Source organism: Sinocyclocheilus rhinocerous, unplaced genomic scaffold (assembly GCF_001515625.1).
Source record: "Sinocyclocheilus rhinocerous isolate Xijiao unplaced genomic scaffold, SAMN03320098_v1.1 scaffold626, whole genome shotgun sequence".
Lineage (NCBI taxonomy): Eukaryota > Metazoa > Chordata > Actinopteri > Cypriniformes > Cyprinidae > Sinocyclocheilus > Sinocyclocheilus rhinocerous.
The window spans coordinates 29,637-42,754 of record NW_015647437.1 but is presented as its reverse complement, the minus strand read 5'-3'; positions in this window follow the sequence as shown (position 1 = coordinate 42,754).

Sequence of the window (13,118 nt, the reverse complement as noted above, 5' to 3'; positions counted from 1 at the left end):
ATCTGCAAACATATTATGGTATTTTTATGCTTTAGTACAGTCAAACAATTGCATACAGCACCATACAGAAAACTGCATACAGGATGATACATTCTGTTGGTCAAATAATGTACATTCTTTTTGCTTAGCTTCAGGTCCTGATCACCCTTTCAGGGTTATTTGTGATAACACCAGCTGAATGGACATTATTGCACTTATTACATGGCTGCACTCTTAAAAAAGGTTCTTAAATGGTTCTTTGGCAGGGTGTATGGTTCCATGAAGAACCTTTAATATCCAAAGAACCTTTCCATTGCACAAAAAGTTATTTGTGGCACAGAAAGGTTCTTTAGACTATTTAATGGTTCTTCACAGTCAACATGTTGTAAATATTTTTTTCTGGAAAGTGAGCTAAATTGTACTAAATTGTCCTGCCTGGTCCAGAACTCATTCCAGACTCATTTTCTATTAGTTGCGTTCAATTATAGTGCAATATAAAGTATTAATTTTGAGTTGTATAAATAGTGTTGTGGTGTTTATTAGGCTAATTTAAAAAAAAAAGACCAGTAGATCAGTCCTTTATATCTATTACATGTATTTTAATGCTATTTTGCATGACTCAAAAAGCAAATAAAATAAAATTATTAGGCTAGTTATTTAACAAAAGCAAAGTTTAGTATAAAAAATACTGCAATCGTGTTTTAAAATGAAATAAAAAGGCTGAGTGATACTTCGCATTTGTGTGTGCGTCGCTGAGCCCCGCCTCCCCCGCTCTTGTGTTTCTCTCCTTCCAGTTACTCGGAGGTAGAAATGATGAACTCGCGGGTATGAACGATCAGGCAGAGACCCCAGTGAGTCGATGTATAGAAAAATAATGTAGGAACTAGATTTAAAACTAAATTTTCTTTAAACTATACTTTAAAATACGCTATTAAGGCTTCTGGAGTCGTTTTTTTATTTATTTTTTATTTTTTTATTTTTGGATAGGTACACTATAATTACAAAAAAGTTACACTGTAACTTCAGTTTACTTACGCAGTTCTTTGCAGGTTGCATATCTGGTTGTTACCCCCTTATTACCCAAACGTAACACATTGTTCCCTTATACCTACACGTAAAGTTACACTGTAACTTCAGTATACTTACATAGTTCTTTGCGGGTTGTAATCTAAAGCGTTACCATATTCTGTCATTAATTACTCACCCTCGTGTCATTCCAAACCCGTAAGACCTTTGTTCATCTTCAGAACACATTATTTTTGATGGAATCCAAGAACTTTCTGACCCTCCAAGACAGCAAGGGAACTACCACGATCAAGGCCCAGAAACGTAGTAAGGACATTGTTAAAATAGTCCATGTGACATCAGTGGTTCAACCGTAATTTCATGAAGCTACGAGAATACTTTTTGTGTGCAAAGAAAACAAAAATAATTACGTTATTAAACAATTTCTTCTCTTCCATATCAGTCTTCATCACGCAAACATAATTTTTTTAACGTAAAATGTCCATCTCGCTTAGTTCATCATCTGTATATTCTGGTTCGATTAAGTAAGGCGTGGCAAAAATTTTGTCATCTCTGTCGAAATCTTCAGACAAGTTTATGAAGACTGTTTTATGTACAGCGTGTGTCTTCTTCTGCTTGTAAACAAGGCGCAGCGGATCTGCGTTCTACGTCAGAAGTTCAGAACATCCTGCATCAGCAGCATCACGCGCATGCATCCTCTTACTCTTGTGAATGCATGGCGGAGACTGACATGGAAGAGAAGAAATTGTTGAATAAAGTCGTTATTTTGGTACAATCTTTTCAAGGTCATTTATTTTGTTTTATGAATGAAATGTTTGTAAGGCAAAATTATATTATTTTTTGAATCTTATGTGTTAAGTAACAGCTACATATACAATTAGTGAAACATACAATAAATTATACAATCAAATACAGACCTGTTGTATTGTAATTATAGTTACAAAACCTGCCCCTAACCGAGGTCAGTATTTAGAGATTAACAAGTGTTTTTTCTGCACAGCTTGGAACTTCTTCCGGCAGATACGTATCACTTGTGGAGCGAGTCGATGCCAAAGATGATCATGTCATTGTGAATTTGAAGGAGGTGAGAGAACAGCAACAGTGATATGATTTTATGTAATTTAAGTCAATTCATAAACATTGTATCCATAATGTCCAAGACCGATGAGATTGTGTCCCCCTGCAGATCCCAAAAAATATTCCAATGGATTACCAGATACAAATTAATCAGATTCTTCCCGTGAAGAATCTCAGGCCAGCTGTGGCCAAAGTGTATGATTACTACCAAACAAGTAAGATTTTATATGCCAGTGTTGAATGTTTTTATCATGTGATGCAGATTATTCAGATTTGTTTTTAATGTACAGATTTCCATCGTTGTATAAATATTAATATCCTTTTCATTCAGGTGATCAGTCAGAGACCAAATACTCCTTCCACTGTCAATGAAGCTGCAGAACTGAAGCTCATCAGCTCATAGTTCAGCTTGGATGAAGATGTTTAAAAACTCAAATGTTTAATATTATGATGTTTATTCTTTATCCTGGACTAAATTATTTCCATTTGATCAGCCCAAATTTGAACAAAACTCCAAATCCTGGAGTTTTGGTCATGTCACGAGAACTTGACAGCCAAATCACAACACATATGATTAATAAATGGATGAAAGCATGCAAGGTATGGTGTGGTTGTTGATTTTTATTGTATTTAGCTACAGTGCATGCTTGTTTAATGCAGATGTTTTATGATAACTTGTGAAATTTGATCTTTTCTCAGCTCTGCTTTTAGATCTTGTCTTGAGGCAGTGAAAGAAGACCAATTATGACCATTGTAGGTTTTATGTTGTAGAATTTTTATATTCTTCTTCATTATTAATTAAACAGCATCAGCCAACAACTAAATTATAATTTTTTTTTTAAAGAGAAAAAAATATAAATAATAAACCATCACTAACAATTTACCCCAAATTATGAACCTGTCTTAACCATCAGTAAAGAAAATAATGGATGAATGCTATTATTCCTAAAAGTCAGAATAACTATATAAATATAATATCAGAAGAACATCGATTATGATAATTTGTTTACCTTTGTTTGCTTTTCCTGCTTGTGTACTGGCCCTTCTGTTTGTCCATCCCAATGTGTTTAAGATATACTATAATTTAGTCTGATTATAACACTTAAAAAGCACTTAAAAGAGAGAGATAGAGAGAAAAGAGAATAATAAAAATAAATGTATGATATGACCCCTTTAAACAGAAAAAGTATGTATTAATCCTGTGCAACCAGGATTACCAAGGCTATTCCAGAGTTTAGGAGTCATACGGAAAAGCTCTACCCCCTCACATGGATTTTGTTATTCTCTGTGCATAATACAAAACAAAACAAAAATAAAGTATTGGAACTGCAGCTTCAAAAGTCTCTACATTGAAGGGAAAATTATGGTACTGAATCTCAAGTAAGTATCTTTTAATTGAGTTTCATGACAATGTTTTTCGAGCTTTCAGAAGTCATTTTAGAAGTGGTCATGTTTTTGCAAACATAAACCACATATTACAGTAATTCTCTTACTCAGACTGAGTGGGTGTAGGTGATTTTTGACCCTCAGCTTCAGTGTCATTGTTTGTTTAATCAGGAAAGACATCAGCAGCCTTACATTTCGTTCGATGTACAGTTTGTTCAGATGATACACTGTATATTTTTCACTATTTTCTACAGGCCATGTGAAATACTGATATAAAAAATTGCACAACAGATAGCACAAATTAGCTTTTGGAATGTAGCTTGCAATGCTAATGCAGCACTCATGTTTTCAAAACAAAATGCCTGCATGGTTTAATCATTAATCAGATTTTGAAAGACCTCCTTTAGAATGAAAGTCCCTTTATTAGAGACGTTTATCTCATGACCTGGATGATCACTCGTCATCATGGCGCTGAATGTTAATGGACAAACATCAGGCAAGGCCCCTCCATCTGCAAGGCCCTTTAATTATTTTTGAAGCATTATATAAAAGTTTAACTGGACCGTGATCAGAGATCACAATAGACTCATAGGAGCAATCAAAAATCTGATGGAATAATTGATTTGAAATCAAAAAGTAGTCTATTCGTGAATATGATTTTAGTGATGAACTATAACATGAATATTCAGTTTTGTTAGGATATTTTCTCCTCCATGGATCACATAAATCGAGTTCCTCTATAAAACTATGAAGCTTTTTCCTGCTTTGCATGCGAGTCATTTCCTTACTATTGTACCGATCTAAATGTGGTTTTAATGTTACATTAAAATCTCCTCCTATAATGAAATAGCCAGGTTGGGAGGCCAAGATTAGGAACAAGTTTTCAAAAAATTCTGGACTGTCAGAGTTGGGCCCATACACATCTACAAGTGTAATGGCGTTATCTATAAGAAAGCCTTGAACAATTAGATATCTGCCTGACTTATCTGAAATCACCTTTGATATTTTAAATGGAATGGCTTTATGAATCAGAATCATTACTCCCCTTGAGTTGGATGTATATGAAGCAGAGATCACTTGACCTGGCCATCTTCTATACTTTTAGTAGTTCGCTAGGCAAAAGGTGGGTTTCTTGTAGAAGCACAATAGATGCTTTAAATTGTTTAAGTCTAGACATGACCTGTTTTAACTTTGAAAGTTTACCTAGCCCCCTAACATTCCAGGATATAAATGTTATCTGAGATTCACTTGACATTTTTAACAACATTACTTGTCCATACCTCTATGATCATAAAAAAATTAAATTATATTAAAATTGCCCACGAGAAAAAAAAGTTTTTAATAATTTTTTTAAAAAGTATAAAAAAGGCAGCCTGTATCACTCTCTGCAGATCACGAAAGTTCAGAAATTTCATGATCATTACCCGCGGATATTGCTGTGGCTTTGTCGGGAGTCTGCAAATTCTGTGCGCTCTTTCAATGATCACTGGGCTCAGAAAGGTAGATGCTCCAAACATGTCGGTGAGCCACTTTTCCAGAAAGTTTGCTGCATCCGTCCCTTCCGCTTTTTCAGGCAGGTTGACTAAGCGGAGATTGCAGCGGCAGTTGCGGTTTTCTAAGTCATCCAGATCCGAGCTGAGCGTTACTATTCGACTTTCCAGAGCAATCACTGTTTTCTGTAGCTTTTCCACATTATTCGCTAATTCGGTGCTCAGCTTCTGTTAGTCTGCCCCCAAATTCGGAAATTTCATTTGTTTTTTGAACTTTAAACCGCATAAACACATTTCATTACACCAAATACACAAAATAATGTTCTTTTTAGCAGCATCATATGACCCCTTTAAAAGATTGTTTTCAAGAATACTATCATATATTTCAGAGATATATTAAAAAATCATATCAGGTAAGTGTATTTTTCCTTACCTCTCAGGCAGAGTCAGGTAGGCGGTAGTGTGTTTCCAATACATTCTTGTTCTCTCTTAACAATGCTCTAACATCACATGCAGATGGCAAAGCAATCAGGTGAACAGTTAATGGTTAATTCAATGACTTTATGAGAAGGATTACAATGAAATCTCAGAAGATGCAGAATGAAATTTCAAACATATTTCATGTAAACTTAATTTACAATCACTCTCTGGGGCCAGAGTTGTCTATTATGTCGTCCACAAGGGGGAAGCCAAAGTCCTGCATGCGGGCGGGTATATGCAGGTGAATCGCTAACATTTGATATAACGGGTGGAATAATATTTATGTGTAGGGTGTGATGCAGGTGCGGGCCGGATGGTGACAAGCACGGGTGGGTTGCGGGTCCAATAACCAAGACTGTTTCGACTCGGTCCAGTACACACTGAGCAATGTAGCCATTCGCGCTGCCACTAATTGACAGCTGTAGTGATTATATTAAAGGAAGCACTCTTTGCTTGCTTTCTGTATTTATCACAATTTGAATAAAAGTTTTAATTAGTTTTGTCTACCTCATGAAATTTAATGCAGGTGCGGTTCGGGTCCCAGTTTTTATGTCAAATGGGTTGGGTATGGGATTAAATTAGTGTTGCTCTCAGATAATGTTTTGGGTGTTCTGTTAATTACTGCGATTGTGGGAAGATCAGTTCACCACTACCTCATGTAGGAGATTTAATGCAGGTGCGGTTCGGGTCCCAGTTTTTATGTCAAATGGGTTGGGTATGGGATTAAATTAGTGTTGCTCTCAGATAATGTTTTGGGTGTTCTGTTAATTACTGCGATTGTGGGAAGATCAGTTCACCAGCCAGGAAAGGTGAACAAAAATGCCTCTCTGTCATGTTACCACAAAGCATCGCTTACTTACAGACTTCAGGCTTCTGGAGGGGATGTAGATTCGTAAGAGTGAGGAGGAAGTAGGAGGGTGCTTGTCACAATGCACTTAGAGGAACGAGGAGACGCTGGAGAATAATTTAACAAGACTTTAATTTCAAGAACCAAGGGAGACGAACTCAGGAAGACGTTTAACAGCGGACCGAAGATCCATGCAGCTACTATTGGATTGTCTGGTTGAAATTAATGATAGAGCTGTGAGTCATCAGCATAGCAATGGTAGGAGAAACCATGTACTTGTATAATGGGTCCCAGTGATGTAGTGCATATGGTGAAGAGGAGGGGTCCAAGAACTGATCACTTGTCAGTGATCTACGGCTCTGTGTAGTAAATGCCGCTCCATCTGAAAGCACGTGCTGGAGATTTACTACTAATCACAGAACCGGCTTTACTGACAAGATGTGCATGAAAATCGCATTCGATTATTTGCACAGCCCTACTCTCCTCCCCAGGAAACCCTGAAAGACCTACCTGTGAAATAAGATTCAAACCAGTGGAGTGCAGATCCGGTAATGGCAGACAGGATAATCTGATGATTCACGGTGTCAAAAGTGGCAGATAGATCCAACAGAATAAGAACTGATGATTTGGAATCGATTTTCGCTATCTGCAGGGCTACAGTGACCGACAGTTAAGCAGTCTCAGTTGAATGGCCGCTGCTGAAACCTGATTTGTTAAAAGTCAGTTGGTCATTCTGTGAAAGAAATAATGTAACTGTGTCTATAAAGGTGTGAACCAAATGGTCCATTCCATTAGAATAACAAATGAACAGCATTCCTCAAGAACGTCTTGTAGACTGCAGGATCTCCAGCGGGAAGGTCCTAACAGTATTGTTTAAGGCTCTTTTGTCTTCAGGTATAAAATTATATCCCACAGACAAAACTTTGAGAGAAGCTAGGATTCATACAAGGGTAAAATTGTCTGAAGGAAGACATGCTAACATCGCTATTGAAGAACTGCTACACTACCATCTTCAATAAATTCTTCTCCCCACAAAAATTTTGGTCAAGCCTACTTAATTTTTTTGTATATGAGAAATCTAGTACATTGGTGAGCCACCCAAAAAACTGCTCAGCAAAAACACAGTAAAGATGATGATACATGGGGCAACTTTTTAGGTTAGAAGGGGTATTATGCACTGGCCTGTCTAGACAGATATTGTCTTGACAAGAAGTTAAAGTGGATCATAAAGTGTCAGTTGCTGTATTTACATCCAGAGATGAGAAATGGGTGGGTGAGGGAAGAGAGGATGACACTACAGAGGAAAGATGGAAGGGTGAAAGGGAGCGTAGATTTCGCCTATAAGTAACTGGTAGAGGAATTGGTGGCACACAGGTAGTAATATGTAGGTTAAATGTAATAAAGAAATGAGCAGAGATGTCTAGAGGTTTTACCAAATGTTGTCTGTGATACAATTGCATGTGTAAATTAAGTCAAGCTGGTTGACTGATTTGTTAGTACTTGTGGTGGTAAGCCATTTGAGATCAAATGAAGCTAGGAGTGGAAGTCTGCAGTTGTCATGATTCTGGACTGTCTGTGTTGTGTTTTTGCTCCCCATGTGCTCTGCTACCTAGTTTTCCCATGTGTTTGATTGTTCATTGTTTCCAGGTGTGTCTCCTTATTTGTTTATTACTTTTTCCCCTAAGCAGGGGGAAAGATCGCTCGAGGGTCATACCAGACTGTTTCTGGCGATTGCCCATCTAACCACCTACCCGGACGACGCGCTCTGCGCGTTCTATGACTCCAGCCTCAACCCCGCATGCAGAGCGCAGTCGTCCAAAGATGGCCCTCGAGCGGAATTCGCCACATTTGTGGAGTGGACACTGGCGAGACACAGATCCCCGGTCACCGTCTGTCCTGAGGGGGATCTCGCCGGTGCCAATCCAGACCCAGAGCCCAGCCCACTATCTCCCCACTGTGCGTAGCTAAAGCTAGAGCCCACCGATGACGGAGAGCCCGTTCCCACCGTGATTTACGAGCCAGCGCAATGCCGAGCGACTGAGCGGAGGATCGCCCCTGAAGGAGAGCCCAAGCCATCAGATCAGGTGCGAGAGCCGGCGACAATGCCTGCCACGAGGGAGAAAGCCGCGGACGGTGTGAGTGTGGAAAGGAGCTCCGCCCTCTGCACCGCGGCTGAGGGTGAGCTGAGTATGGCGCGGCGAAAGTGCCAAAGCGAAGAGGAGAGGGCTCCAGTCCCCGAATCCAGTCCAGAGCGCCCTCCAGTGCCCGCCCCTAGAAAGTGCCCTCCAGTGCCAGCTCCTCGTAAGCGCCCTTAAGTGTCCACTCCTCCTGAGTGCCATCCTGTTCCCGTGTTCAGTCAAGAGGGGGCTTCCGATCCAGAGTTAAGCCCTGAATGCCCAGAGACGCACAAATGCCCGCCCTCTCACCCGCTCCTGCCTCCTCCACCGTTGTCGTCTGGCAGCCCCTCTGCTTGCCCTCAGCCCACCATCAATACAGTGCGAGCTCCATGGCTCTGCCATCCTCCAGCGTCGCCGTGGCTGGAGAATCCCTCACCTCCGCCTCCAGCCTCCGAGGCCCGGACTCCGCCTCGGCCCTTAGACCCAGCGGCTCGACCTCGACTCATAGCTCCCTCGCCTCCACCGTCACCCGTCGATCCACCAGCTCCACTGGGCTCCCTCGTCCCTCCGGCTCCACCTTGGTCGGGTGTCGACCTGCCATCGCCTCAGGACTCCGCTCCTCCGGCTGCACCTCGTTGCTCAGTCCCACCGGCTCTATTGGGCTCCTTCCTCCCACCAGCTCCAGCTCCACTGCGGATCTTTGGATCTCCGCCTCCGCCTTGGTCGCTAGATCCCTCGGCTCCACCCTGGCCCCACGGATCCTCGGCATCCCCCTGGCTCGTTGGCTCTCTGTCTCCGCCTCGGGCTCCTCCACCACCTGCTCCACCGCCGTTGGTCGGCCCCCTGGAGTCGGCGGCCATTCCTCCTCCATGGCTCCTCCCTCCGTCGGCTCCACCGTGGGCAGTCATTATGGCTGTGGCCTGGGTCCAGCTGGACTCCTCCTGCTCCAAGCCCCTCCTGTCTCCTCCCTGGCTCCTCCCTCCATCGTCTCTTCCCTGGACTCTGTCTGCCGGCCCCCTCCTGGATATCCGTCCTCCTCCTGAGCCTCCTCCCAAGTTCCCACCCATCCCTCCCTCTATTGTTTCTATGGTGCGTGGACGCACCTTCCGGGAGGGGGCGTAATGCCAGGATTCTGGACTGTCTGTGTTGTGTTTTTGCTCCCCATGTGCTCTGCTACCTAGTTTTCCTGTGTGTTTGATTGTTCATTGTTTCCAGGTGTGTCTCCTTATTAGTTTATCCTCTTCACCTGTCTGCCCCTTGTTATCTGCCCCATTTAAGTTCTAGCCTGTGCCATTCTCCCTTGTCCGGAATTTAATGTTCATCTTGTGCTGCATGTGTTCCTGTCTGCCCTGTATACCCCGTGTTGGAAGGATTAAAGACTGTGTTTACTGCGAATTCTCCTGTGTCTCCTCGTTCCTCGCTCCTCAGTGTAGTACAACCGTGACAGCAGTGTAAGGCTTCTCCAGATGTATTTTGAAGTCACCAAAGCCCACAAGTGGACTGCCATCCACAGAGAATGAGGACAGCAGCCCATACAGCTCCTCTATAAAGGTGTCCAGTTGACCAGAAAGGCAATAAATCATTGCAATATGGAGTTTAACAGGAGCTGTTACCATAATAGCATGAAACTCAGATGCTATAGGACAGATAGGACGCAGCTTAGCAAGATTGCGTTGTCGTCTGCGTGTGATGTTAGAGCATTGTTGAGAGAGAACAAGAATGTATTGGAAACATACTGCCGCCTACCTGACTCTGCCTGAGAGGTAAGGAAAAATACACTTACTTGAGATTATATTTTTTTATGTCTCTTAAATAAATGATTGTATTCTTGAAAACAATCTTTTATAGTACTATTGAATAAAATATTAGTTAAGCTGGTGTGTGGTGGGCATTCTGGCGTAATATGGCTGCCGTCGCATCATCCAGGTGGATGCTGCACATTGGTGGTGGTTGAGGAGATTCATGTAAAGCGCTTTGAGTACCCAGAAAAGCGCTATATAAATGTAACGAATTAATAATTAATTCATTAAAGCAATCTTTAATTGTACTATTGAATAAAATATTAGTTAATTATCAAAGAAAGAAAGAAATTAATAGCCATAATATGGACTTTTGTAAATGCTGTGATACTATGATGCTCAGATACTGTTATTTCCTTCTCACATTGCTGATTTCACCATTAACTCTTCACCTGAACAATTTATGTTTTTGTATATGGTATTATTGTAATCCTTGACCATCAAAACATAGGGGTAGATCGCTTTTCGGTGTTTTGGCTAAGATCACGTGTGATTGACCCAAATGGATGCAATGAGATAGGATGCACCTTTGCCGACCATGGTGGTGCAGCTGAAGATTTATGGGGGAAGTCGTGGCCTAATGGTTAGAGATTAGGACTCGTAACCCAAAGGTTGCGGGTTCGAGTCTTCACAACGCATTGGATAGCTGGCCAATCAGAGCACACCTCGTTTTTCAGACCGATGAGTTTTGTAAAAATCGACGCGTTTCAGAAAGGCGGGGCATAGAGGAGAAACAATAATGTACAGTATGTGGAAAATAATGTGTTTTTTTTTACCTTAAACCGCATAAACACATTTCATTACACCAAATACACAAAATAATGTTCTTTTTAGCAACATCATATGACCCCTTTAAAGAGTCTTAAAATACTAGAAATCTGGTTGTCTGTGGTAGGAGCATTGAGTCATGCATCTGTCTAGCTTGCCGCCATGTTAGAACCCCCTAGCACCTCTTTTTACTTTGAGATTGTTCTGAGGTTAAATACAGATTTAAAATTGTAACAAGATAGTTTAATAGCTATGATATTGTTTTTGAAATCAAATCTTTGCATAGTTATGACAGGAAAGACTGGTATCTAACAATGCCTTGGAAAGAAAAACAGTTAATTTAAAAAAATAAAGCATATACATAAACCCAAATAGGAAATAAAAGAGTTATCAAATAAACATGTGTCCTGTTTCATATTTTAGAGCAGTTTAGATGCAATTTTGGAAAGAAATCTATCAAATCTGTATGTGTGTGAAAATATTCAGATGTAACCCCCTTTGTAATCATTAACATTTTCATAAGTAACTGTAATTTAATTACACATTTTCATAAGTAACTGTAACAGATAATAGTTACATTTATTTTGTAATTAAATTATGTAACTCTATTACATGTAACTAGTTACTCCCCAACAGTGGAAACATTATATTTCAGAATCAGATGTTTTATGATGATACTGTAAGAATAAATGAAAGAAAAAATTAGTTGTTTATTGCAGCATAGCAGTGTCAATGTACATTTAGTACCTTGAATTCAACAGAGTCAGAATGAACCCCCTAACATCCTAAACTCAAACCATTGTTTTATACAGTTACAGTTTACTACCCTTAATGTAAATGAAGTTGCTCCTGTCGTAACAGCTGTGGTCTGTATGTTAATGAAGTTCTGACACCCCATTGTCTGAGATGGTTCTCGGTGTCCCACACCTATTCCCATTCTACAATTGGTCACCATTTGCTCAGGATGTGAATTTTTATCTCACAATTCTGACTTTTCTCTCACAATTGTGAGTTTACATCTCGCAATTCAGGCCTTTTTCTCAGAATTTTAAGATATAAACTCGCAGTTCTGAGAAATAAAAGTCACAATTGCGAGATTTTATTGAGAGTTTATATCTCACAATTCTGATTTTGTAACTCGCAATTGTGAGTTTATATCACACAATTCTGAAAAAAAAGTTAGTATTGTGAGAAAAAAGTGAGAATTATGAGATAAAATTCACAATTACCTTTTTTTTTGTTTTTATTAATTTGTGGAAACAGACTTCCATAGAAACTTTACTCATCCCATCACTCTCAAGTAATAAGGAGAATACTATTATTCCTAAAAACCAGAAGAACTCACAATAATATATGAGAAGGTTTGTCAAACCTTGAGCTTTTCCTGTCTTTGTGTGGCATCTGCCAATCTGCATATCCATCCCAATGTTACAAATAAGATCCTAGACAGAAAACAAACAAACAAACATGGAAAAATCTTCATCATGGTGTAGAATCTTGAGTATTAACAGATTTACACATTTTAATGAGCTGAGGTTTCAGAAGCCATATTAGAAGGGGTCAAAGGATTTGCAGATATGAAGAAACATTTACTCTGAGTGGGTGTAGGTGATTCTTGACCCTTGATTTCAGTATTGTTTGTTGACATTGGAAAGAGTTCAGAAGCCCTAGGGGTATTTTGTGTGTGTGTATAGTTTGTTCAGATGATGATGATGTGTATATTTTACCATTTTCTATAGGCTGTGTGAATGACTAAAAACAATATAAAATACAATATAAAAATAAATATACATTTCCTCGTATAATGGCAGCATAAATTCATTGCAAACTTTGAGTTGTTCAACTGTAAAATATGTTTTGTAAATATCTTAGTAATTATTACATAGTGTCATCTATATTTTACTGCATAAATAATACTTTTAATATTTACTGTAGCACAGATGTATTTTTTAGGCTTTAGTAGTGCTAATATTGCACAGGTTTTCAAATGGTATTGCCTACATGGTTGAATCATTAATCAAATAATCGATACAAATGTTTTTGAAGGACCACATTTAGCATGAGACTCCCTTTATAAGAGACGGCTCAGTTCATGTCAAGACCTAGATGATCACGCGTCATCATAGATCTGTATATTTTTGTTATTGCC